General features: G+C 44.6%; 1 long non-coding RNA gene across 2 annotated transcripts in view; it reads left to right on the top strand.

Moving 5' to 3' along the window:
* The window catches only part of LOC310912010, a 44,853-nt gene that overhangs the window by 4,253 nt on the left and 15,251 nt on the right, over positions 1-25,349 (top strand). The window lies entirely within an intron of this gene.

Here is a 25,349-nt window from a genome sequence, read left to right as displayed (position 1 = left end):
GTGCTGGGATAAGGATGTGCAGTGCCATGTTTTGGAGTGCTTTGCTAGCAGCTAAACCCAAACTCTTCTGTTGTGGATTGCTTGAGGAGCACACTGCCCAAAGCCAGCTATAAATCTGCTGCTTAGCCCAGGATTTTTCCCTTGGGGTTGTAGGCATTGGTACAGTCAACAGGTAAATGTCACACAGGGACCAAAGAGGAGGAATTCTCAGAGTACTGTGTTTTTAATTCAGTCATCCTGTGAGCTCTCCATTGAGTAAAATAGGACATTTCAGACATTCAATCCTTCAATTAGAGGAACTTCCTAACCACTGGAAACTTGAAAAGATCCCATCTGAACCCCACACTGGTGCCTGGTACTATTGCACTGATGGTAGCTGGAATTGGATTTTCTACAAACAGATGGACTGTGAGCTGGAGTCAAGGAGGTACCAGCCAGTGTCACCAGGAATGACTTTCTGTAGCTATGCCAGAGGGATGAGCAGCTGGTGCTGTCACCTCCACATGCATTGTGCTTGGAGTGAAGCAGGCAGTAATCTTCTCTGAGCTCGTTCTCTCCATTAATTCAGCAAACTTCTGAGAAGGATTTTCCTATGTTATTATCTGTCTGCACAGGCCAGATGAAACCAGGCATGGGAAGGGCAGTTTTCCTTTGTAATATGGTGAAATAACCCCCAAAGTTAAGTAACAGGATGCACTTGGCATGTGTGTTTTCAAAAAATCCCATCCCAGCAATGGCAGTAACGACTGTGAAAGAAGAAAATAGCTGTGACTTTTTGTTCCCAGATGGCCTTTAGCTGATTGGCACTTGAGTATGCATGGAAAGGTGCACTATTTTAGCTTTTTCTTTACATTTCATCCAACTGTGCTTTGAAGGTAGATCATTATCAGCATCAGTAGGAGTTGGAAGCAGCAAGGATTGGCATAGTTCAGCGTGCTTCTGCTTTGAGATGGTGCTGTGGAATGAGTGTTTAGCAATCCAGAGGCTCACTGCATCATCAATATTTAACATGTTCAATTACTGCAATCTTTGTAATTTGTTGTAGGATATTATTCATCGGTAATGTACCTGAAACAAGCACAACAAAGAGAGCAGTGAAGAGCCCTGTACCTCTCATTTTTCCCCATGAAAAGGATTTTCGGTGCATGACAGATTATACTCCTGATAGAAATTGAAACAAAGTAACAAAATACAGATCTGTTGAATGCAGTATATCTTTGTCAATAGCACACATACACCAAGGCACACATCTTCTCCATGAGAAGTCCTCAGCGTTAAGAAGCAATTCCTATAACAATGTTTAGTTTTGCCTTGTGCTAGTCCCACACACCTACTTATGTAGACATTCCAGACGTGAAATTACCTGAAATTGGACAGATGTCTACACAAAATAAACATTCAGGGCTTACAGAAAGAAAGAAAAATTAAAAATTATTCTTCAGTCTGCAGCAGTCAGTCCTGAAAATAACATAGAAGGGGCTGGAAAGCATAGCTCAAGTTAATAGCTTCTCTATTGTAGGCTTCAGAGTGGCACAGACTCTTCTTTTTGAAAGAACTAAAGAGGAGTGAATTCTCTCTGCACAGCCTCTGGTTGTGCCATTGGATAAGTGCTGCGAGGTGCAGCCTTTGTTTGCTATTTTAGAAGTGGGCTGTGTTTGCAGAGCATCTCTGTAAGAAGGTGGCAGTGAGACAGGGATTCATTCATGTGTCCTTTGAGCACAGGTGCATGCTCTGCTTTGCTGTCCCATCCAGCCTTTCTTTGGCGAGTGCAGTGACCAAAATTTATTGGGGAAGTGGGATGGGTTTTTTACTTTGCACTTATTTGGTTATTTTACTCTTCTGTTTTTCTTTCTTCCAGTATTCCCCCTTGCCCTCCTTAGCCCTGCAGTTGAATAAGTATTGGAGGGAGCACCTGATGTGCCTTTGCTGCAGGATGGAGCTGGCCCCACAGGCAGCAGAGCCCCTGCCATGGTTGTGGGAAGTGCCCTGCAGAGCCTTGCTGTGACCCCTGTGTGATGCTTCTTGCTCTGCCTCTCCCTGTTGGGTGGTGCACACAAAGTCAGGCACCCACCTTGCTGCTCCTGTGTTTGCCAGAGCTGTAGCCAGAGGGTGGGAAATGCTATTCCCGGTGTGGAAATGGGCTCCTCTGGTTTCCATCCTCATGCCCGGGGAGGAGAGTCTATGAGGAAATGGCCAGTGAAATATTATAACTCTCATCTGAGCCAGTGAACCCCAAGTGCCAGTTGATGTGCTAGGTTGAGTGGGTATGTTTAAGGCTGCTGAAATCAGTATCTGCAAAAAGAGCTCCCACTTTTTGCCTTTCCTAACAATGCATCTATTTCTATATTCTTGTAGTTTCAGTTAATAACGGTATATGAGAGTATAATGCAGTCATATAAAATGCAAGTGGGCAATTGAGATGGCCACAGGTCCAGCCTGAGAAGGCTCTCAGTTCCTCTGGAGCAGAAGTGCAGGGAAGAAATTGTTGGAGTGGCTTCTGTGGGCTACTCAGCTCTCCCCTGTCTATGAGCTGACCCACCATGTGCAAAAGCAATCTCCACAGTGCCCTCATGTGAAAACACAAACTCATTTGGGCACCTCTTGAAATTTGAAATGCGCTGGCCAAGTTTATCCAAGTTTCTCAGTGACTTATACAGTGCTAGTAGAGAAACAGCAAAGAGGAGTGGGGCTCCATCAGCAGGAGGCAGGCATAAAGCAGGTCTGTCAGCTGGCAGATGCTTCTGCAGTGAGCAGCATGGTGGTGTGGGGCTCAAGTCATTGCTGCTTTGTGCAGACATGGCCTGTAATTTGCTACTGAAGTTTTAGCAACAATTAAGCAAATAGGTGATGAAATGAAGTGCCTTGCAGAAGGGTTCATGACCAGTGACTTTTGAGACAGGGAACTGTGTGAGTGGAAAGCTTTTGTAAGCCTTTGGAGGTTATTTTACACTACTTAGCTTGTGGTGCGTGTTCTCAGTACACGTGACTGTGAATGCTGTGCCAGAGTAGCACATGGGCATTGAGAGATGGATCATACACCACGTTCAAAGTTGACTTCTCACCTTCTCCAGCTTAACATGAACACACAGACCTGCTAATTTTACTGGAAATACTGAGATACATGAAAACAACCAAGCCAGCCACAAATCAGTTTAATGAGCTTAGATATGAAGTGGTTTATGGCAAAGGCTTTAGCTGCTCATCAGCCTAGCTAGAAGGTGTCTGAGATGTTCCATGTGACTAGGAAGAGTACACAATGTCATGGCATAAATAGAGGCAGTCAAATAATGATAATACCTGGATGTCCAAAGGCAGAAACACTCTGAAGACCACTTCTGAGCCTCTTTGGTATACTAACCTGTACCCAGGATCTCCATGGGGAAGCCAAATGCTTAACAAGTGTGAGTGCAGAAATTGAATATTTCACATGCAGCTACAAAGTAGAAGCACCATCTGGTCTAAAAGAAAATACCTGATAGATCCGAGAGCCAAGGAGATATATCAAAACTACCTTTTAGTTATATTTCCTTTAGCCTTTTTTCTAAATACTAAATAGGCGTATTATCAATGTAATACTCATGCACACAAGGTTTGTGCCATGCTGGTGGTTTGGAAGTTGCCAATGAAGTTATTTCCATACACCAGGGCATTGATTCAGCCCATTCGCAGCCCCTCCCTTCTCTCTCAGCTTTCCTTCATGACTAGTTTTAAACCATATAAATAAGTTGTAATGCCAGTTATTTCAGCAACACAGATGTTTGCACACAGCTGAGAAGTGTAAAGTGAAGATGAATGTATCATTAGTATGCATAAGTAAACTTTTGTGGCCCATTTGTCAGATCAAGCTGAATTGCACTGAATCTGTCTTTCCAGATTACAAATGACTTGTATTAAAGCAACAGGTTTTTAAGAAGGCTGGGAAAATGTCCTACTCCCATTGCTCACTGTAAATACTTTAGTGCAGAAACTTTGTCCCGTATGTTCTCTCTCTCAGCTTTGGAAATAAAAGCTTAGGTAAAACCTCTATTATTCCCAGTCTGAGACCTCATTGTGTGAGAGGCTTCCAGATCCTTTCCTATCAGGGAGAGGTTCCTAAGAGTTATCAACTACGGCATCTATGACAAGATGCTCAAGTGATATATAGATGTGTTCCTTCATTTGTTTTTAAGTTGCTCTTAAACACATTTTCTGTGGAGCAATGCTTCAGCCAAACAAGACAGGAAGGTAGATTATTTTTTTTTTTTCCTTTAAACTACTGAACATTTTTAAAAGTGAGCTATGCTTCAGTGTTTCTTGGCACACGGAATCCATCTTAATGTGGAGTACATGACAAAAAGTGCCATGCTTTCTATAAAGATCTTAAGGAGAATGACTGAGCCCCAGTACCACATTGTAAATTAACTATTGTCCTTTATCAGCATCAAGTGTGCCCCGTCATGTCAAATAACCACAGCTGGCATCCTGTCTATGAGCATGACCCCCGTTCATTTCATTCACCCAGCAGTGAATAATTCATATAGCAAGTTTTACCCTGGGCAAAATACACTGACATGGAGTCACTAAACCATAGTCATTCACAGAACAAAATAGTTATTCATGCTTTCAATGTGAACCATTAAATCTTGCCAATTAAATTTGAGAGTGAATTGAATTAATTCATTTTACATCATCTGAGCTCACAACAACATTGTTGCATGCTTGCTGTGCTTTGCTTTACTTTCCCCCCCCTTTTTTTTTCAAATTGTACCTAGAAACTGATATGCTGGGCTGAGCAGGTTTTAGTAAGTCCTGTCCGGGGGAAGAATTTTGCAGGGAAAAAGGTAATTCTTAAGTCATCATGTGGCTCCAAAAAGCTGTCCTTGCCTCCTGATGTGTACCAGGGCAGAGTGTGTTGCCTGCCAAGACTACAGAGAGAACCCTTGCTTCCAGAGATAGAGGAAGAGGACCCTTGCTTTTATACTAGAACAGCTCATCCTTAAAACACTGTGGTTGAACCAAATGGTCCATGAAAAAACACTTGTGGAAGGACTGCTTTGCCTGTGGGAGGAACTCATGTTGCAGCAGGTTAGGGCAGGACTGTTACTGGTGAAAATTTAAACCACATTGGAGTTCGCAGAGAACTGTCTCCTGTAGAAAGGATCCCATGGCATAGCAAAAGAAACTCCTTTCTCTAAGCAAACTAAAGAAAGGTTTGGTTGTTTTTTTTTAGAAGTGACAAACTGACTAAAAACCCCATGTTTTTTCTCCCTGTGCTGTCAGTGGGAAGGAAAGAGGAGCTGGGGGGGGGGGGAAGGTGTTCTAAAGGTTTCATTTAGTTCTCATTATCCTCTTTTACTTCTGGTAATAATATTTTCTTTATACCTTTTAAGTTTTGAGCCTGTTTTGCCCTTAAAGTGTTTCTTCCCAATCCTTACCTCAACTCATGAACCCCTTTTTGGTTGTTCTTTCCTTCTCCTCTGTCCAACTATTGCAGAGGGGAGTGAGTAAATGATTTCTTTGTGGGTGCACTGGTGTTTAGCCAGCATCAAACCTGTGAAAATTACACAAAGAGTCCTGTTACCATCAACTCAAGCTTCTTTTCTGTTGTTCCTTTCCAAGAAGGAAAGTGGTCCCTGTGTGCTAGTGGTGGCTCTTTGTGGTCATCACCACATAACCACAAACGCATAGGAGGGTGAGAGCCCTCATGGGTGTCTCCTGGCTGGTAGGCATTGGCAGGAAGCTCTCTGGGCTCTCTCAAAGGCCTTGGGAGGGATTTGTGGGTGTTTTCTCAAAATGCTCTTTCTTACAGGAAGAAAATGCTTCCATTGGAGGTTTATTGCAAGATGATAAACCGAGGAAGTGAATTTTCCTCTGCCATGACCAGAAGAGCTGGTGGATGGGTGGTGTTCGTACAGTCCTGCTTAGTCATGTGGGGAGGAGATTGCACTGTTAAACCTCCAAGTGTGGTCACTCAGTCCTTTCAAAGCCTGAGGTGGGATGGGAGTGGCAGCCAGTTAGGAGGAGTTAATAATTGACTCTGGTGTGAATGATGTACTAACAGTATTTGTACTGCAGGCTCTCTCCCTTTTCAGCATAACTGCTTTAACCTATTGTGTGCTGGTCATTTCAGGGTTGATGGGTACCCATGGCCTCACGGAGGGAACATCTTCTGGTTGTGAGGAGATCGATATATGTTATTGGCTCTGTGGCTGACAACTTTTCTCCCCAGCCTGCAGTAGCCTCTATGCCCATGTGCATCCCTTGGCTATTTCAGTCAGTCTGCAACAGCTTATACACTCCAAAGCCTCTCACGTTTTCTGGTTTTTGTTCAATTAGTGAGTTGTGGGGTTTTTTGTTTTTTTTTTTTTTTTTTTTTTTGTTTTTTTTTTTTTTTGTTTTTTTTTTTTTTGTCAGTTTGCAGTTTTCTTCCCAGATGTGTTTAAGTTACTTGTTTGGAAAACAGCAATGGAAAGATGCAAGAAAAAGTGTGGTTACCTTGCACCTGGCTACAAGCTCTAGCCCTGGTTTTAGCAATTCAGCTGAAGCAGGTTACATCCCTTGCTGCCACCACTCATCCTGCTCTATGCTCAGTGTCAAGTGTTAAATTTGATTTAAAATCTTGAAAGTCTTCCAAGCTGACTAGGTCACTTTTGAGATGATTTGCTTGGTTTGGCACAAAATAATTAGCTGAAAACTACTTATCTTTACCTCCTGGAAAAATAGATCATATTCCAAAACACCTGCTTCCTTCTTAAAAATCACAGCTTCTGATCTGTGTAATGTAACACTGACAAATCCACACTGCTGCTTTTATTGTAATTAGGGCTCTGTGTGCTGTGTTGTTGCAGCCTCTGCTTGAGACCTGCTCCCTGTGTGTGAACAAGTGAGGTGGGCAGAGGCAGTGGAGAGGGTTGGATTTGGAGCTGAAGACAACGTGGAATGGTCACATGGAGACAGGACACTGCTGTCATAGAGTCTGGTGGCTTCATTGCCTCAGAATGGTACCACAGAATTGTGCAAAATTGGTCTGAATCGGTCTCTGATGCCCTGGACAGGTCTCTCTGGAGTAGAAGAGTGGTCTCAGCTCTAGGAGCCCTTGTGCCTCGATGTGAACTGCAGCTGCTTTCACTGCAAGAGCTCAGGTGTGCAGGCCCAGCTTATCTAATGGGTGTGACTAACCCAGCACAGTTTACTGTGGGTCCAGTTCACCCAGAACAGCTCCCCTTGGAGCTGGAGGGAGCAAGGGGATGTGTGTGCATGGTTCCAAACTTCCCCATGTCCCCTCTCACCCTTCATTCCTTGCTGCCAGTGCCCATCCATGGGAGGTGGTGGTCCTTTGGTGCCAGCTTCCCAATGTGATGCAGGCAGAGGAGCACTTAGAAGGCTCCAACAGCTCCAGCAGAGTCAGCAGCTTCTCACTGGGCACTCATTGCATCTTAATATGCACAGCACTGGATCTTAATGGGCACCTTGGTGGTCCATAAACTGAACCAACAGAACACAACCCCCTCTCCTCCAGTGATCCACATGCAAGAGAAGGGTTATGTGCCTGTATGGGAAATTCTGGGCCAAGTGCAGGTTGTGTAGGTTATCTGAGGGCATGGGCTCTGTGCAGTCAGTCTTATTCTCATGTTATTTTTAAGGGTAAGGGGTATGTGAGCTGTGGGTTATCGTTATTTTTTAAATAGGAAGTTTGTACTATGACCCATTTGTATTTTAGTAAACTGGCTTTCTGACCCTTCTTTCTTGAAATTGCTCTGGTTTCCCTCCAAAAATCATGCTGGGAGAGAGAAGAGTCCCTGCTCTCACTTGATGGCAGGCTCTGCTTCAGCTTCTGTGAAGAAGAGGCTGAGAGATTCCTGTGGCTGGAAAAAGGAAACATGAGAAGAGACAGTGAATAAACATTAAAACTACACAAATTCACGTTATCAAAAGTGTACATTTTTCACAGTGGACAGATTTAACCATTGGAGCAATTTTTGTAGGGATTTGGTGGACTTTCTGTCGTTTCAAGGCTTTAAATCGAGCCTGCAGGTACTTTGATATATTTTAAGCAGAACTTGCAGACTTGATTCACAATTGTCTGAATGAGGTTTTTTGGTCTTTTTTGTACAGCTGGACAGAGCAGATGGCCAGAAAAAGATCTCCCTAAGAGATCTGTGTTTAAATAAGCAAACAAACAACCCCCTTGAAAGTGATATCCATACTTACAGATGGACGAAAAATACAAATCCTTAGCAATAGGAGAAAAGGAAATGTTTGTATCTGCTGTAACTGACCCATTTTTGGTATTCCAGATGCAGGCTAATTTGCAGGGAAATGTGGTAAACTGCTGAGGACAATGTTAAGATGTGGCACTTGTTAGGAGAATGACTCCCACACCCTACAGCCCCATGGTGTTGACAGGAGCAACCCCTGGTGCTTCCTGACTTTTGGATTCCCTGCTATTCCTGCTTCCTGACTTTTGGATTCCCACTTTTGAATTCTCTGCTATTCCTGCTTCCTGACTTTTGGATTCCCACTTTTGGATTCCCTGCTATTCCTAATTCCTGATTTCTGGATTCCTACCCAGGCCTGAGTGAGGTGCTCCAGGTGTCTGAGCACCCAGTGCCTGGAGGAGCGCAGAGCAAGGCACACGTGGTGAGGCTGGGCTTCTCTTTAAACCCAGCTGCCCAACCTGGGAACGTCTGTACAGCTCTCTGGGTGCTTGGATCAGGCCTCTCTCCCCTAACAGCCAGCCTGGGAAGGCCCCAGCCATCCCAGAGAATGTCAGTGAACAGTTGGAGCTCTTCATTAGAGAAAACCTAATTAGACATTTATTATTTATGTGATTTTACATTAATGGCCTGGCAACAAGATTTATTTCTCAACTTATTTGTTTCACAATGTGGTCTCTTCAGCAATCAATTGATATTTGGTTAGCTTAATAACAATCTTGTTAAAATTAAATTAAATGCTACTCTGATTTAACTGTATTAAAATAAATGTTGTCATTGCTAATGAAATGCAAATAACTATTTAAATTGTGGCAGTGCTTCATTGAGTTGCCACTGTTGGGTGGAAGGGTGTTGAAGAACATGCCAGTGAGGTGGGGGATGACAGGATGTGCTAAGAGCTGGAACCCCTGCCAACACCAGCGGGGCAAATGGAAGCTGCTCCAGCAGGTCCTGGATTATAACTGCAGTGGTGTATGAAAGTAGTTCCTCTATTTAGATAGGATACCTGATCTTATAACTTGCCCTATCTGATATGCCACTGGGCTAGGAATTAAAACACTCTGGCTATGAGCATCTAAAAGCACATGCAGGTCCCTCGTGTCTAAATAAATAACAATGAGTTAAGATGAGGGATGCTCAAGCTTTCCCTGCAGTGTGGGACAGAACCTGACAGGTCTCTGTGCTTACTCATTTCCTGGCAGTGTGTGTTCCCCTGCTCAGAGCTGCCTTGGCAGACATGGATAGAGGCAGGGATAGCAAGAGGACTCCTCTGCAAGTCCCCGCTGTGCAAATGCCTGCCCCTCTCACCTCCTTATAACACTCCCTTCCTCTGGCAGATAGCAAGGATAGACATGGAAAAAGTAATCAGTTTGGGCTGCAAATGGGGACTTTTGAGCAGACAAAGCAGCTCACTTGTCTCTGCTGCTCTTCAGGTCTGAGGAGAAATCCCTGGCTGCAGGCAATGGAATTGCCACACACCACCAGACTGTGGACCTCTGCAGACCTTTCCATCCCTGTAGATGGAAATAATGATGGCCACACAAAAGTAAAAATGTGTTCAGAGCTTTCCACTGATATGGATGCCTACATGAAATAGCAGAAACAGTTAGATAGAGTCATTAGGAGAGAAGTCCTGATGGTGGCCAAAGCTTTAAGCTGAGACTATGCAGTCTGAAATGTGTGGTGGGTAGAGTTGATCCAGCTTCCTTTGTATTGGGCATGAAACCACTTGTGACTGCAGCAGGAGCCAGGGTAGGGTTACCCAAGTGAGAAAGAGAGAGGTGACTGCAAAGGTCGACCTCCACAAGTAGAGTCAAGTGTACATCCCTGCATTCAGAGGGGCCTGTGTGCTGCCCAGAACAATGGAGAAAATTCATACAGTGGTGCTGCAGGAGCAACTGATCTTGTCTTTTGTTTACATGTGCAAATAAGTTGTCCATTTATATAATTAGTGGCCAAATTTGTACACACAAGTCCTTTTTACTGAGTTACAGGAACTGCAAGGACAATTGCCTGCCTGGGCCAATGCTGGCAGAGAAATCCTTGAAACAACTAAGTCCAAATAAGGATTGGCCACAGGGTGAGTTCCCAGTCTTTCTCTCTGAAAGCATGAGCACATCCAGGCATTCAATATTTGCATAAACTGTGTAAGCAGTTAACTGGGAAGCAAAGAGCAAATTCCTAAAACAAACCATGCTGCAGTTTGTAACATTTGTATTTTTTTTTTTCTCATATGTGTCACCAGTTATTGATACAAGTGCAAGGAGCACACATGGATGCTATAGAGAGGCATTATTCAAGATGAAAAACTGTACTGGATCTGCATTGCTTTCATGGTTCAGATATGCATGCATTTCAACCCAAGCATGATTTAAAAATATATATTATTTTATTTTCATTTCTGGATATAACAATGCAACACATCTAAGCCTAGGGGATATGATAGATAGAATGAAGAATCAGAGAAAAAAAAGGAGTTAAGTTTAGCTCAGTATGAAGTGTGCAAAGATTTAGACTTGGTGTGGTTTTTAATAAACTTAGATGAGCAACATATGATGCCTTGTGTTATATTAATCTCCAGTGCTTGATGTTTCACGTGATTTTCCAGCAGCTTTCATTTATTGAATTCCCTGCTTAGATTTTTAGTGAAAAGCAAAGAAGATTATGGAACATCCCATTTTTAATTCTAATTTAATTGCATACAATTAGCTAAATACATCATTTGCTACAACTCCAGTTAATACATAGTTAAATGTAATTTTTACAATAGTGTGTCAAATGACATATTAATAATATTTGATATCATTAGCATTTGATTGCACAAATATTTGCATATTGTTTATTAGGATGTGATATGATGCATTTCTGCATTGGTTGACTATGTAGGGGACTAAGGATTATAAAATAATTCTCAACCCATACCCTGGATTTTAAAGCTTCCAGATTCGTTAGTTTATTTTAGAAAAGAATAAAGTCAAGTTCCTGATGCTATTTTTGTGGCATGGTTTTTTAGAATAACTGCATTCAACCTTATTCCTGTCCAGACTACACTTTTGTAGTTATAGCTGAAGCTCAGTCCCCTGACATTTGGTTTCTTTATTCTTCTCTATTTTTCAAGACATCTGTCAAAAATGATGAGGGGAAAATTGATCCTACCTTGAGGATGAGGGCTTGGAGTAAATGGGGCCTTTCCAACCCTGTTTTCCTTTGATCCTGCATAGTTTGGAGCTGTCATACATCCAGCAATGCAAACTGATGTCCGCACTTGGCTGCCACATCTATACTGAGAAAAAGAGAGTAATGCAGCTCCAGCCATCACTTGATGGTTTTATAATCATTGTGTTGGTGAGACAGGGGGATACAGGGCACTCTCCTGGGTTGGGTGTTACTGCCCTGAGGGATTTAGTACTGGATTGAACCCCGAACCTCCAGGCTTTTCACTGAATCCTGAGGTTCTCATTGCCTCCCAGCTGGAGGGTGCTGCTGTGGATCCTGACTGTGCCAAATGCCCTTTGCTGCAGGGCCTGGAACATATGGCATTAGGCAGTAACACACTGTGCTGATGTTGCAGAGAAATGGGAAGTGTTACCTGGTATTGTGCAGCACAGCAAACCAGCAGCAGCTTGTGCTGACATGTGCCAGCCAGTGGTGTGCTAGAAATACCAGGATATTGCAAGAGAGACTTGAGGTTCTAGATTTCATCCTGGGTTTGAATTTTGTCTCTCTTAGCCCTAGGGATGGCTCACTCCAAGGCTTTGGTCTGGCCCAAAAATGATGACAGGAAGCATTTGTTACCTTGAAATGACATTTGGCTTTCTAGGGCCACCCAGTATCTGGGCTTGCCTTTACAGGGCTACAAGTACTTCCAGGTGTTTGGGGTAGACACATATGTAGAAACATCCTTTTCAAAAGTAATAGTGCTCTGCCACTTGTGCTGTCTGCAGTGTGGAAGAAAAAACAAACAGGAAACCTTAGGGAGGAATGTCAGGCAGAAACATAGGTTCTGGCAACTGGCTGGAAACATTTAATAATAATGACTAATTTAGAAAAATCAAAATGAGGTGTTACTTTAGTTGTGGTGCCAAGTTCTGTGCTGAGTGGCCTGGAGGCTGGAGTTCCTAGATGTGATGAGCAGAAGCTGCAGCAAGGCAGTAGGACTCTGTATTTATGCAATACTGTAACACTGTGATTTGCTTTGAAAATAACTACAAGTGGCTGCAACTCAAGAAATGCACAAATTATGCTCTGGAGCTGCCTTTACTTTTCTCAGGGATCACCTCTGAAAAGAGGACGTTTTTGATCTGTGTTTTTCCTGGAGTCTTTGGGCTGGATACCTGTGTCTGTACTGGTGGTAACCTCAGGCAGGCAGAGGCTGTGAAGGCTGTTTGACAGCTGTGGGGCATAATGATGAGCTCATGGAGGAAGAACAATTACTTTGGGTTTCATTGTGTCCTTCCGGATTTTTGTTCAAAAGTACAGTTACAGTTGTGAAGGTTTATTTTATTTCTTTCCTTCTTTGTTTGTCTCTTTTACTGTCTTGAGAAAAAGCTGTTTAGCAACAGAGCTTAACAGAGTAGAAAGTAACAGCAAAGAGCAAGCAGAGAGAGGTGAGGTGAACATGAACTGGTTTCCGCAGTCTTTGACAGCTCATCTGGTGGGAATAGTGAGTAATTTATGTAGCATTCCCCACTTCAGATTATCAAGTGGCTAGACTGAAGCTGGGAAACACTCCAGGTCCAAATCAGATACAACAAAGGGGATATTTGTAGTCCTTTGTGTATTCCTTTATTTTCCTCATTTTTATTAATTTCCTGATACTGAAAGTATTTAGGGGGGTCTGGGAGGGAAGACAAAGTTTCACATCCCACACTCTGTCCCCGTGGTAGTTGCTCCGGGTGGGGTGTTGGGATCAGCACGTTCACGGCACGGCTGCACTGTGAGGTTCAGATGAGATTGGGCATCAGGCATTCTGCTGTGTGACAAAATCTGTCATGTCCTTGACTGAGCCCATCACTGATCAGTGAGAAGAAACTGAAGAAATAAAGTATTTAGATTTAGTTTACCAGTAGGGAAGGGTCACTGTGAAATACCACCAAATCATTTGCTGGTCTACAAGCAAGTCAGTGTGCATCCTCAGACCCAGACTGACACTCAATTCTGCTTTGTCTCAGAATCTGGGCTACCAGAGGCTGCCTCCTTGGTAGAAAGCACAGCAAGGGCAAAACTGGAGTCCCTGTCCCTGCAGTCTCAGCCCATAGGGCAGCTCCTCCCCAGCTGTGTCTGGCAAACAGCCTGAATTCATAACCTAGTGGCAGTGGCCTCTCACTCACAGAGGCAGCATCACTATGGGTGTCTTGTCCTGCCCTAGGAACAATGAAAGTCAGAGAAGAACTTGGCCAGAGATATGACTTCTCTCAGCTGGCCAGGGCATGCTGAAGACAAGTTCTCGTCTTGGACCAGTTCAAAGAAAGGCAATTAAATCTCAGTAAATTCAAAAAGCATTGTTTTCCTTGGAAAGCTCCAGAAAAAAGCCAAGGGAGAATGTAGTCCAAATGATTCTAGATGCTGACCCCATCAGCTGCTGCCTCTGAAATGGTCATCTCAGCCTCATTCCTACTCACAGTGCAACTACTCTGTGTAATGGATACATACATGGTTCAGGATGATGCTCTGTGGCCTGAGCATGCCAGGGGAGCTGGGGTGACTTGTTCAGACCCCTGGGAGTGCTGCAGCTCTCTGAGTCCTGCTGGCCCTCCTCACTCTTTGGAAGGCTTTGTGCAGCTGGGTTCTGGTTGCTTAAAGACAAATGATACACAACAGACTGGGAAATGTATCCTGTTCTGTGAAAACAAAAAGAACCAACAAAATCCAAACAAACCCCTTAGAGGTCTTTTCCTACTGCAACTATTCTAGTGTAAGGGGTTAGGATAACTTTTTTTGGTGGTGGTAAAAAAGAGGATTTTGGCTGGCAGTATATTTTGCCTGTTTTGCTGCTAATGAAATGACATGCTACTATAACGCTTAAGGGCATATCACCTTACAGATTGTAAATAACTTTTTTGGGTAACTATCAAACAAATTTAAATGTGTCCTACTTACATTATTTACATGAGCTAGGATTATTGGAAGCAGTGTTACTTTTCCACTGGAAATCTTTATAGCACATTTAACATTTCTATTAGTTTCTGAACATGTATGTCCTTGAAAAAAAAATGTGCCATCAGTTCCTCTGAGCCTCATACTCTCCAACTGCAATCCTTTTACGCCATTGCACCCGTCTTTTGTAGACAACATTACTTGCTCTGGTTTTATACTAGTATGTCTAGAAATAGAATTAGTTTTTCTACCTCCAGTCAGCATTATTCGCCATTAATCCTCTTTGGCAGTGGGAGCAGCCAGCTCGCTGCCAGCAGGTCTCTGCGAAGCACTGGGGTTGGTGTCAGTTTTAGAAGTTGAAAATGCATACAGTGTTCAACAGAGAAGTATCATAGGTTTCTTTAAGATGAGTGAGGACACTTAATATTTAAGGCAGCTCTTAGGATGGGTCCTCTCTACTCCCAAGGCCATTTGTAGCTGCTAAGAGATGAAAATTAAAATGAATCATCTATTTTTACCATTCTTACAGCAACTTACTGAGCTAGCACCTCAATATCTCTGTTTGTCTGTAAAATGGACAAAACGCTCATCTGGACACTCCACAACAGAATAATGAAGCTTATTTAAAATCCTGCAATGATAATGTAATTGTAGAAATTGCTATCAAAAGGGCTGAAAATGTTCAAAGGAGAAATTGTTATTCTACTTTTGTGAGCAGGGGAAGAAGTGAAACAGAGAATGGTGATGACCTGTCAGAGGGGGCAAGTGGCAGGAGCCAGGTTTCCTGACAGTCCCTGCTTCTCCTTTGGGGCAGCAAGTGTGAAGTCAGGAGAAGCAGTAGGGACACTGCCCTAACACCAGAGTCCTCTTGTACCTCTTGATACACTGTGGCTCTATAAGCAGCACATGTCTGTCAGATCTTGGCTTGCCTGTGTGCAGGAGTAGCTCCTGCAGAGCCTCCTTAGGGCTTTGTGGGTGATATCATCTGAATTTTCCCTGATGGACCAGGACTGGGTCTGTCTATCATAAGAAGAGAAATATCCACAATTCTCTTCTCTAGAATCTGATATTAAAATTTCATAATGCCATTGCTTATACATTCTTTCTCACCTTGCTCTCCTTTTATCAATATAAATATACTTTTTCTCTTCTTTTAAGCAAAAGGCTAGTATTTCTTTCCATTCTACACAAGCTAAGCCTAGAATACCTGCAGTTAGCTGAAACACTACTAACAAAACCTCTGCATTTTACAAAGAGTTGGAGGCAAGACAACGTAAAATTCAAATATAAGTATATGAAATGTAAACTAGCCTTTGGATAGCTATGGATAATTCTTTCTGTCCCACAAAAGACTGGTAGTTCATACTGTTTTTCATACTTTAGTTGCTGGGATTTCATACCAATTATGGTATTTATTTAAAATAACAAGCTTTGCAAGTCCATCCAATTTCCAAGAACCCTATTGCCACAGTTCATTACAAGCTATGATTAGTGACAGGATTACATTGTTGATGTGTGCAGGTATTTTGACTATTAGACCTACCTTTTGTGTGTAGTTCTCCTTTCTGGTTACCTGGGAGTTGTCTGCTTATATTGTGTCACCTCAAATCTTTACCAGCCAGAAATTTCATACTTGTAAAATGGACATGCTGTTCTCTTATAGTGAATCAATGGCTTTGCTCTCAGTCCTCTTCCTGTGTGTTATTAAAAAGAAAAGATTTTCTACATACTGCATGAGTGTTGTTGCTGATTAAAAGTTTGCATTGGGGTTTGAACTGAATTCTCAGCACAAGAGAGAAGGTAAAAGTTTGCTGACAGCTTGCAGCTTTACAGCATGTTTCTTTGAAGTTGGAGGTGAGAGGGGAAGACGCAATGGATCTTGGTATCCTTTTGGAGAAGGATTGGGTGATGGACTAGAGTTTGGTCTCCAGAAGACTGAGTTTTATTTTCTAGTGTGGGATGGTGTTGGCTTAGACTATGTTCAGACACTCAGCAGAATTTTTGGCCAATTTGTGATACAGATCTACTGTTCTGATTTGTTTGTAACATCCCTAGAATATGGCTTAACTTTCCCACTGGCCCATATTTTCGTTAAGAAATCATGTATTTAAACAGGGTTGACATCCCAAACTTATGGCTCAAGTTTCAAATTCTACAAGGAGAAGTCAGCAATAGTCAGGTTTGCTGTGGCTCCTTGAAGGTGTAGAGCTGCCCATAGACCCTGGAACGGCCAGAGGGGCTTGTTAAACAGCAAGGGCTTGTGGTCCCAGAGATTTGGCAGTTTAATTCATGTGAGAAACACTGTAGTGTTTTAGGTGAAAAAAGTGTAAATCTCAGAAGGGTTTTACTTGTAAGGGACTCTAGAGATCATCCAGTTCTGACTCCCCTGCCATGGCAGGGATACCACCCACTAGATCATGAATATGTAAGTAGGTATATCCAGGCATGAAGTGGTTACCTTTTCTACTTAAATGCAGCCTTCAGAAATGTGTGCACTGCCCCATACCATGGGTAGAACAGTCCCTCGTGGAGCTCTGAAATACTGGACTGGGGGTATGGTGGCAGGGTGTTGTGGTTTGACATGGCCCAAGGCCAGGCACCCACTAGAGTTGCTCACTGACCCTCCCCTGCCACAGTAGGGCAGAGAAAACAATTGATGAACATGAATGAAATAAGGACCAGGAGAAAATATGGGAAAAACAGGCTCAACTTAAGGTTGCAAAGTGAATTTATGACTAAATGAATCAAAGGAGGATAATGAGAAGTAAAATAAGCCCTTAAAACATCTTTTTCCCCCAAGACCTTCCCTCCTTTCCACCAATAGTGCAGGGAGACAGGGCACAGTGGGGTTTGGGCCAGTTCATTGCCAAGATTTCCTTCTGCTGCTCTGGGAGAGGAATCCTTCCTCTGAGACCATGGGGTCCTTCCCACAGGAGACAGTCCTCCATGAACTTCTCCAGCATGGGTCCATTCTCATGAGCAGCAGCCCCACCACATCTGCTGCAATGTGTGCCCCTCCCACGGGCACACATTCCTCCCAAACCTGCTGTGATGGGGGTCTCTCTTTCCATGGGGTGCAGTGCTCCAAGGACAGACTGCTCCAGCCTGGGAGCAGGGCTCTCTCTTCACCAGGTCTCCCACTGGATCACAGCCTCCTCCAGGGATCCACCTGCTCCTGTATGGCCACCTCCCCTATGGGGCTGTGGGTGGATCTCTGCATCCCTGTGGATCCCCATGGGCTGTGAGAGGATCTCTGCACCCCCATGGATCCCCATGGGCTGTGGGTGGAATCTCTGTATTCCCTGTGGATCCCCATGGGCTGTGGGTGGATCTCTGCACCCCCATGGATCCCCATGGGCTGTGGGTGGATCTCTGCATCCCTGTGGATCCCCATGGGCTGTGAGAGGATCTCTGCACCCCCATGGATCCCCATGGGCTGTGGGTGGAATCTCTGTATTCCCTGTGGATCCCCAGGGGCTGTGGGTGGATCTCTGCACCCCCATGGATCCCCATGGGCTGTGGGTGGATCTCTGCACCCCCCATGGATCCCCAGGGGCTGTGGGTGGATCTCTGCACCCCCATGGATCCCCATGGGCTGTGGGTGGATCTCTGCACCCCCATGGATCCCCATGGGCTGTGGGTGGATCTCTGCACCCCCCATGGATCCCCATGGGCTGTGGGTGGATCTCTGCACCCCCCATGGATCCCCAGGGGCTGTGGGTGGATCTCTGCACCCCCATGGATCCCCATGGGCTGTGGGTGGATCTCTGCACCCCCATGGATCCCCATGGGCTGTGGGTGGATCTCTGCACCCCCCATGGATCCCCATGGGCTGTGGGTGGATCTCTGCACCCCTATGGATCCCCAGGGGCTGCAGGGGCACAGCTGCTTCACCATGGTCTCACCACGGCTTGCAGAGGATTCTTGGCTTTCTCTCCTGGAGCAGCTCCTCCCCTTCCCTCTCCACTGACCTTGGTGTCTCCATGTTGTTTTCCCTCACACTTCCTCACTTCCTCCTCTTCTCTGACTAGAAGAAAAACTCTGTGACTTTGTTATGATTTTCTTCTCAAATTTGTCATCTCAGAGGCGTTACCAGCCTTTCTCATTATCCCAGTTTGGGCCAGCAGCATCTTCATCTTCAGAGCTGTCAAGGATTGGCTCTGCCAGACATGGTGGAAGCTTCCAGCAGCTTCTCACAGCAGCCACCTCTGTGGGCCCCCCACTACCAAAAACCAGGCTGAGTAAAGCCAATAGACAGGGGGAGCAGCATTTACCACACTCGTACAGTACTCAAATTACAGGTTTGAGCTGTGTCCACCACCAGAATTTATTTTTGATGGAAACCTAATGCAGATAATCTAATCAGGACACTTGTGGATGACTTTTAGTCCCTCTATTGCTGCAAGATTGAGACAGTTTCAGATCAAGTGAAAAGAAGCCCTCATTCTGAGCCCTGTATTAACATATTTTTCATTTTTCTTTCCAAGTTGACCAAACTGAAAGCAATCTGCCTCAAATTTCAGAGTCAAGATTTTGTGCCAAGATTAGCTATAAAGTGGGTCAACTATTCAAAGCTAGTAATTTATGTGAATATGGGATTTGTACCAATTTGTTGTTATATAAAATGACTAATGTTTCATAAAAACAAATTTCTGCTTGTGAATTGCTCTGAGAGCGGCAAATACTGCTTTTTGTACCAGTGTGTCACCCACTGCTCATGGGTGACTGGTGACTTCAGCCAGGCAGGTCTGTCTCTCTCCTTGGGCACAGGTGGTTGAGGTGGGATTTATGGGAGCTACCCAGAAAGGCAGGATTGCCTTTGAAACAATCCAAGAAATAATTAGAGTCATTTCTGGAGTGGAAGAGGAGCTGTGCCACATGGATTAAAACATTTTTTTAGGTCATCTGATGTTGTTTAGGAAAAAAAAATACCTTTATAATATATACTTGCAACTATAAAGGCCCCTTCCCCCCCAAGACCTTCCTCAGGGCAGGAGACAGCTGATTGTCAGGCTAGTACACGTTGAACTGATCAGTGTAATAGTGAGAGCTCTAATGGGTACATTGAATTCCGTGTTAATACCTCTCCTAGGTGAGCTTTGCCATACATTTGGTCATTTTGTATCCCACTGGGGCTCACCGGGCACAGGACTGCAGGGAACATCCCCTGCCTTGGTTCTCACCCTTATGTGATCTGTTGGCTCTCCCTCTCCCTTCCTTTTCTCATGGCTTTCCACCTTGGGAGCAGGGCAGGCTGTGGGACGAAGACATCTCTCTGTGGAGGGGCTGGGTCCTTGTGAACCCCCTTTTCAGGGGTACCCGGACTGGCTGGGGTGGTCCCCAGTAGATTCTGACACGTGGGGCATGGCAGAGCAGCAAGAAGCAGATTGGTGCACAGTAAAAGCAAAGGACCTTTTGGCATGCAGTCATTAGCTGCTGCTGGGTCCATTAGTCCTCTTATGTCTTTCAGAAAGTCATCATTTTATAACAGAAAATTGCTATTTTATTTCAAGTAGACTTAATTTCTATACTAAGAATAAAGCCCTGTAATCAGGGTGATGAAGAAGCAGAATGCCTCGTGCTGGAAGGGCAGAAGCTCCTGAACTCGGGGAGGGGGCTGGGCTGTGGAGGGGACGGTGGGGCTGCTGTGCCATGTGTAGGGTACAGACCTACTGTCCCGCAGCCCAAAGGGCGTGTGGGGGGACAGCTGCTGTCCGGGGCCACTGGGACAGTGCTGGCGAGCTGTGCCTGGCTCTGCTGGCAGCAAGCCTTTCATCTCCGTATGCTGTAATCCCTGCACTCTACAGCAATCCCTGCCCGGCACCTGTGCCTTCACCCACGGCTCCCAAAACCCTGCTTCTTGCCAGGGAACTCGGGTGGATATCGTGCAGATTTGGCTCTGTCAGAAAAACAAAATTTGATCATTTATGTTCAGTTAGTGTACTCTTGAAATTGGCTCGGATACTGATACTACCTTTGTTGCCAGCATTCCATTGCAAGTGACCACCTGTAGCACGTCATTTCTTGGTCTCCTCTTCGTTCACCATTGCCAGTTAATTAAATGACGCTTCCATGTATTTAGTCAAGTGCTCTAATTAACGCGTTCCTTTGGCTGAGGTTAGATGGAGCGGCCTGTATCCGATAACAGCAGGGCGTGTTCCAGTGGAATACACACTGTCCCCAGGGGGACAGGAATAATGAGGGAGTGTGAGCTGCCCCGGTGGGGCCAGAGAGGGGCCGAGAGCGTCCTGCGCCCATTCATTGTCAGCCATCACCACCTAGTGGCAAAAAGGCTCCGTCTGGATTCGTCTACCAGGTTACGTGTCTCTTGCAAAGCCGTTTTTTGCCTAAAACTCCAACTTTCAAAAAGGGTACTCATTTGCTGATCTTATCCTGGACCCACACCAGCTTTTCTAACTATTCAAGGTTTTCTTCCGTGCAGAGAATCACTTCTGCCCACTGCAAACTGACACCAAAGCTGACTCATATGTCACCTCCTGGACACCTCGAGTGTGTACACAGTTAAAATGGAAGTGGTTTATTTATGTTTTGCTCAGGAAGTGAACTGACCTTTGGCATCACCCAGAGTCACATACTCACATTCACAGCATCAGTGCTGAAATCCACGGAGATGGGCATCTGTGGTGTAGGTTTTCACCTACTTACATCAAAGGAATAGAAGCCCCTGTCCCTAAAAGATAATCTGGTTCTACTAAGTCCTTTAGTAGTGTCCCCTAGAAAACAAAGGTGGTGATACTATGTGGTATTGAGGTGGGAAGTGCACTTCCATTTCCTCATTAAAAAGTGACTAGCAAAACTAAAGACTAACTGAAGGCCACAAGTGAGTATGTGGGAATAGAAACTATATTGCTGTCCTGGTCCTTTCTTCCACAGGCCATATCTGTTTCAACCACCTCAGTTGCATCTTCATTTTCATTCTCTCCCCCCCATAGTTCTGGAATCTTAAACTTACTTTGCCTCTTCCCTGGAAAATGTTCTTCTTTGTTCACTTAGACTCAGGATTTTGTCTTCTGCTTGTTGCACTCAGCTGCTCCCTTGGAGGGGAGTCTGTGGAGGAAATGTCTGGCAACATTTTCTTTAGAAAGGAACTACAATAAACTTGTCACTGACGGCTCAGTGTGCTCACTGTGGCAATTATATTAATTGACAATGGAGTTATGGATCTTTCATTTAGTTGTGATTATTCTTTTAATTTCATTATTTCCTAATGAATAAAATGTTTAATGCCCTTAAGAAGTACGTTGGCAAGGTGTTTCCTGGCAGAGCATTCTCCCTCTGAACTAGTTGGCTCCCAGCATGGCTGAAATGCTCCTCTGCCTCTGGAGGACCAGATAAGGGTAGGATGAGCTTGTGTGGGCTCAAAACCTGCCCTTTGATATGGTCCCTCTGTGCCTTTTAAACCCTGTTTTAAAGCTGCTGTGTGCAAAAGAGTTTTTCAACCTACCCCCACGCCATCCATTATCCCACATCTTCTCAGGGCTGGTGGGGAACCTGGGCAGGCTTGGGAAGTGCACAGCCATGCTTGCAGCCACAGGAGAGTCCTGGCTCTTGTCACAGAAATGGGTTCAGCTCCCATAAATCCCATTTGCTTTGCCTGCCATTGCCAGGTTTGGGTACTCAATCCCTTGATTCCTCAGGCTGATCATCCCCACAAAGGGTTTCTGCCCGGGGGTGGCCCCAGCATAGCTTGGCACGAACACCAGGGCATGTCAGTGTGCAAAACTGGTAACTTTCATGTGCTCCTCTTAAACAGGTGCCTGCACAGAGCTAGAGAGGGTGGGATAATTAAACCATGCCATGTTTAGGAGGTCACCTCTATAGCCTGCATCTCAGAAGGGTTGGTAGGCAAGGCAGGCTGACAGAGAAACAATTACAGGCTCACTGCTGAGTGAGTTTCTTTGTGCAAACCTTTTGGATGTGGGGTGATGCTGGTTCATGATAAAATACTCCAGTTTTCCTGCCTGCTTTTTTTCTTCTCCATGAGAAAAATAAAATTAAAAGTATCTTCAGAGCCTACTATTTTCTGCAAGGAGGGAAATTTTCTGTAAATTTGATATAGATGAATATGTTGTGTAATGCCAGAAGGGATTTTCAGGGAAAGGTGTATATACCTTTCCTGGACTAGCTTGTTGGTAGTTTAATTTTGGAAAGTTTCTTTTGGGGATTCTCTCTAATAGTGATAATTAATGTAGAGTAAAATCAAAACAAAACCAACCTTCTTTTGGTTGTTTTCTTGACCTTCTCCTAGTGTGCACACCTGAGCATGTATGTGTGTTGTTCATATGACCAATATTCAGCCTCCCCTCTCTTACAAAAGTACTCCAGTCAGTGCTGGCTGGTGGGAGATAAGAAATCCCTCCAGGAGCAGAGGTCTGTGACACCTGCCTGAGCTGTACTTCAACAAAGGGCAAGTACCATGTGTGCAACATTTTTTGTGAAAATACTTCTGAAGTTGTAGGACACTCATCCAAGGTTACCCTCATTCTCCAGCTGAGGGGTGATGGGCTGCAGAGGTCCTCTCAGAACACACCCCTGTGACCTTTAGTCAGCCCTCCTGTGTGCCAACAGGCACGAGCAGCACAAATACGGACAGGCAGGCTCGTCACCCAGGCTGGCAGAACAAGTGGGAATGTGCCACCTTAGTGCAGCAGCTGCCCACGGGCTGCCACAGAAAGCATTTTGCAAGTGTCTCTGGTGAGATGCAGTGACATGAGCAGGCAGAGGGTCAGGGAACACAGCTGCTGCATGAGCCTTCTCTCATGTTAAAGGCACCAAGTTGGTAGAAAGGAGGGAACTAGGGCAGGGAAGCAGACAATAACATCAGGCAAGCTCTGTAAAGGAAAGCACTGCTGTGGGAACCAGCTGCCAGCCAGTGGGGTGAGAGTCCAGCAGAACTGCTGCCATCAGTCACTGACAGAGACAGGAGACAGCAGGGACTGGCAGCACAGAAATCCTCACTGCTGACAAGCCCCCAGAGCACAGGTTCCCACTGCAAGGCAAACATGTATGCCTTGAACAAAAACTGTGAACAGAGTTTGGGGAATTTCTGGGCAACTTTGGTGCTAAAGTCTACTACTTTGAAATTAGTAATTAGGCTGCAAAACATGTGTGTAAAGCATGATTGAAGGACTGAATGTGTCAGGCTGAATCTATGCTGATGTTTTGTAGGTCAAAGCCCCTAAGAAACAGCAGGCAGTAATGAGGCCCCCATCCTTTCACTGCTGCCTTATGTGTGACTCTGGTTTTCCCTCATCTCACACCAGCACACACTAAATTCCTCCATCCTGTCACATTTATCTTTGAAAGTGACTTCTCTTGGAAGTGGAGTATCTCTTCCTCTTTCCCTCTCAGCTCAGAAGAGCCTCTTCCTCTTTCATAACATTCTAATGATCTCAAAATCTGTTGTATATACTTTTTCCTCACGATTTTATGAAAAATTCAAGCCAACTTTTACCTGCTTGCAGTGCGAGATGCTAGGACTGAGACAGTGAGAAGGGAAAAGCTTTGTCAGACCAATGATTGCATTTAATTTATGTTGCTTGTTTCTCCTTCTCCTTGGAGAGATGTACAAATGAAAATTCAAGAGATCAGAATAAAAAAAGCATGGCTAGATAGAGGGTGGCATTAGCAACAAAATGGGAAAGGACATTTTGTTTGTGTTGCAGCAGGATCTATTTTTAAGAGCTTCATGTAGTAAAATCACTTCTGGGATTAATTTTTCTAAAAAACAATAAAAAATAATGCCCATGCTCACTGCAGAGAGCACTAAATAGTCCACTCCAGCCACTTCAGACAGGATGTATGGAAACAATCAGCATTAGTCTGAGGTAAGAACAAATAGAGGCAGCTCTGTGATGACGCAGAATAAAGAGAGAGAAGAGCTGGATTTTGCTCAAGTAGCTTGAAAGAGCCGGTGGCATTGGAAGGATTATTAGGGATGGTAGAAGTGACAATTTGTTTGACCTAGTAGCCGCTCTAAATGGTGGCCATTTCTTTGAATATGAATATCCCATTGAATATTTGCAGTAACTCTCCTTGAAGCAAAACAAATGTGTTCAGATCTTCTCTGGGCAGGGGGAGGCTGTTGTTACAACTGCGTCAGAGCTGGGGGGAGGGATCAGATGTCATTAAGTGCTCCGAAAACATGCTTTCCCTTCAACTGGCTGGAGCATCTCAAAGTGATTGGGTTTTGCTATGTATAGCTCTAATAAAAGGTCTGCGTTTCAATTAGCCTCTTGTTCTCCTGGCCTATAATGTCACACATCTGTCAGAACATTTTGTTTTAAGCAGAAAGCTCACCTGTAAAGGCCCAGCCAGTACATATACTGCTCTGAGATATTTTTAGTTATAAATATGGTGGGATTTTAAAAATTTATATGGGAATGAGGCATCCAGGTCCTAATGAAATTCACTTTGATGGGAGTATACAACAAATCAAGGTGCCTTCAAAGCACCTCAAAGGCCAAAACATGGTAACTCCAAATTCATTTTCAAAGGTGAGTGGTCAGCTTTGTCAGAACACTTTCAGGTTTAAAAAATATTTTAAAACTGGCCTTTCCTGACTTCAGAAGTCCCCATAAGCTAAAGCTGGTTACAGTCAGCCTGGTGCAGGCACCTATTCTTCTCAAATATTGTCTCTGTTAATGAGACAGGAACCGGGTTCGCCCATGGGAAAACCTCTCTTTCTAAGCCTAACCAGGGATACCTGATGAAATGATGGCTCTGCAGTTGGCAGTGTGTGAGGGAGGCACATCACTGACATTCCCTGGGAGCCCCTCTGCCCTAATTTCCTCTGCCTGACCCTTCTCTCTACTCCCCCTGCCCTGCTTTGGGCAGGTTGTCTGACCCCATGGGTCACCTCAGGAATGATTTCCAAGCCCCACTGCAGCAGGAGAGCAGCAGGTGACGCGTGTGAGCTGTGCAGGCAAGATGGAATAACTGTCTGCAGGTGAATTGCTGGGAAGGGTCACAACCCCACTTCACTCACATGCTTTATCTGAGGGATAAAATAAAGTCCAAGCTGCTGCTGTTCGGCTT

Source organism: Zosterops lateralis (genome assembly GCF_965231275.1).
Source record: "Zosterops lateralis genome assembly, chromosome: 8".
NCBI classification, from domain to species: Eukaryota; Metazoa; Chordata; class Aves; order Passeriformes; family Zosteropidae; genus Zosterops; species Zosterops lateralis.
The sequence above is the reverse complement of the archived record's forward strand: the minus strand, read 5'-3'. Positions and strand labels throughout refer to the sequence as shown.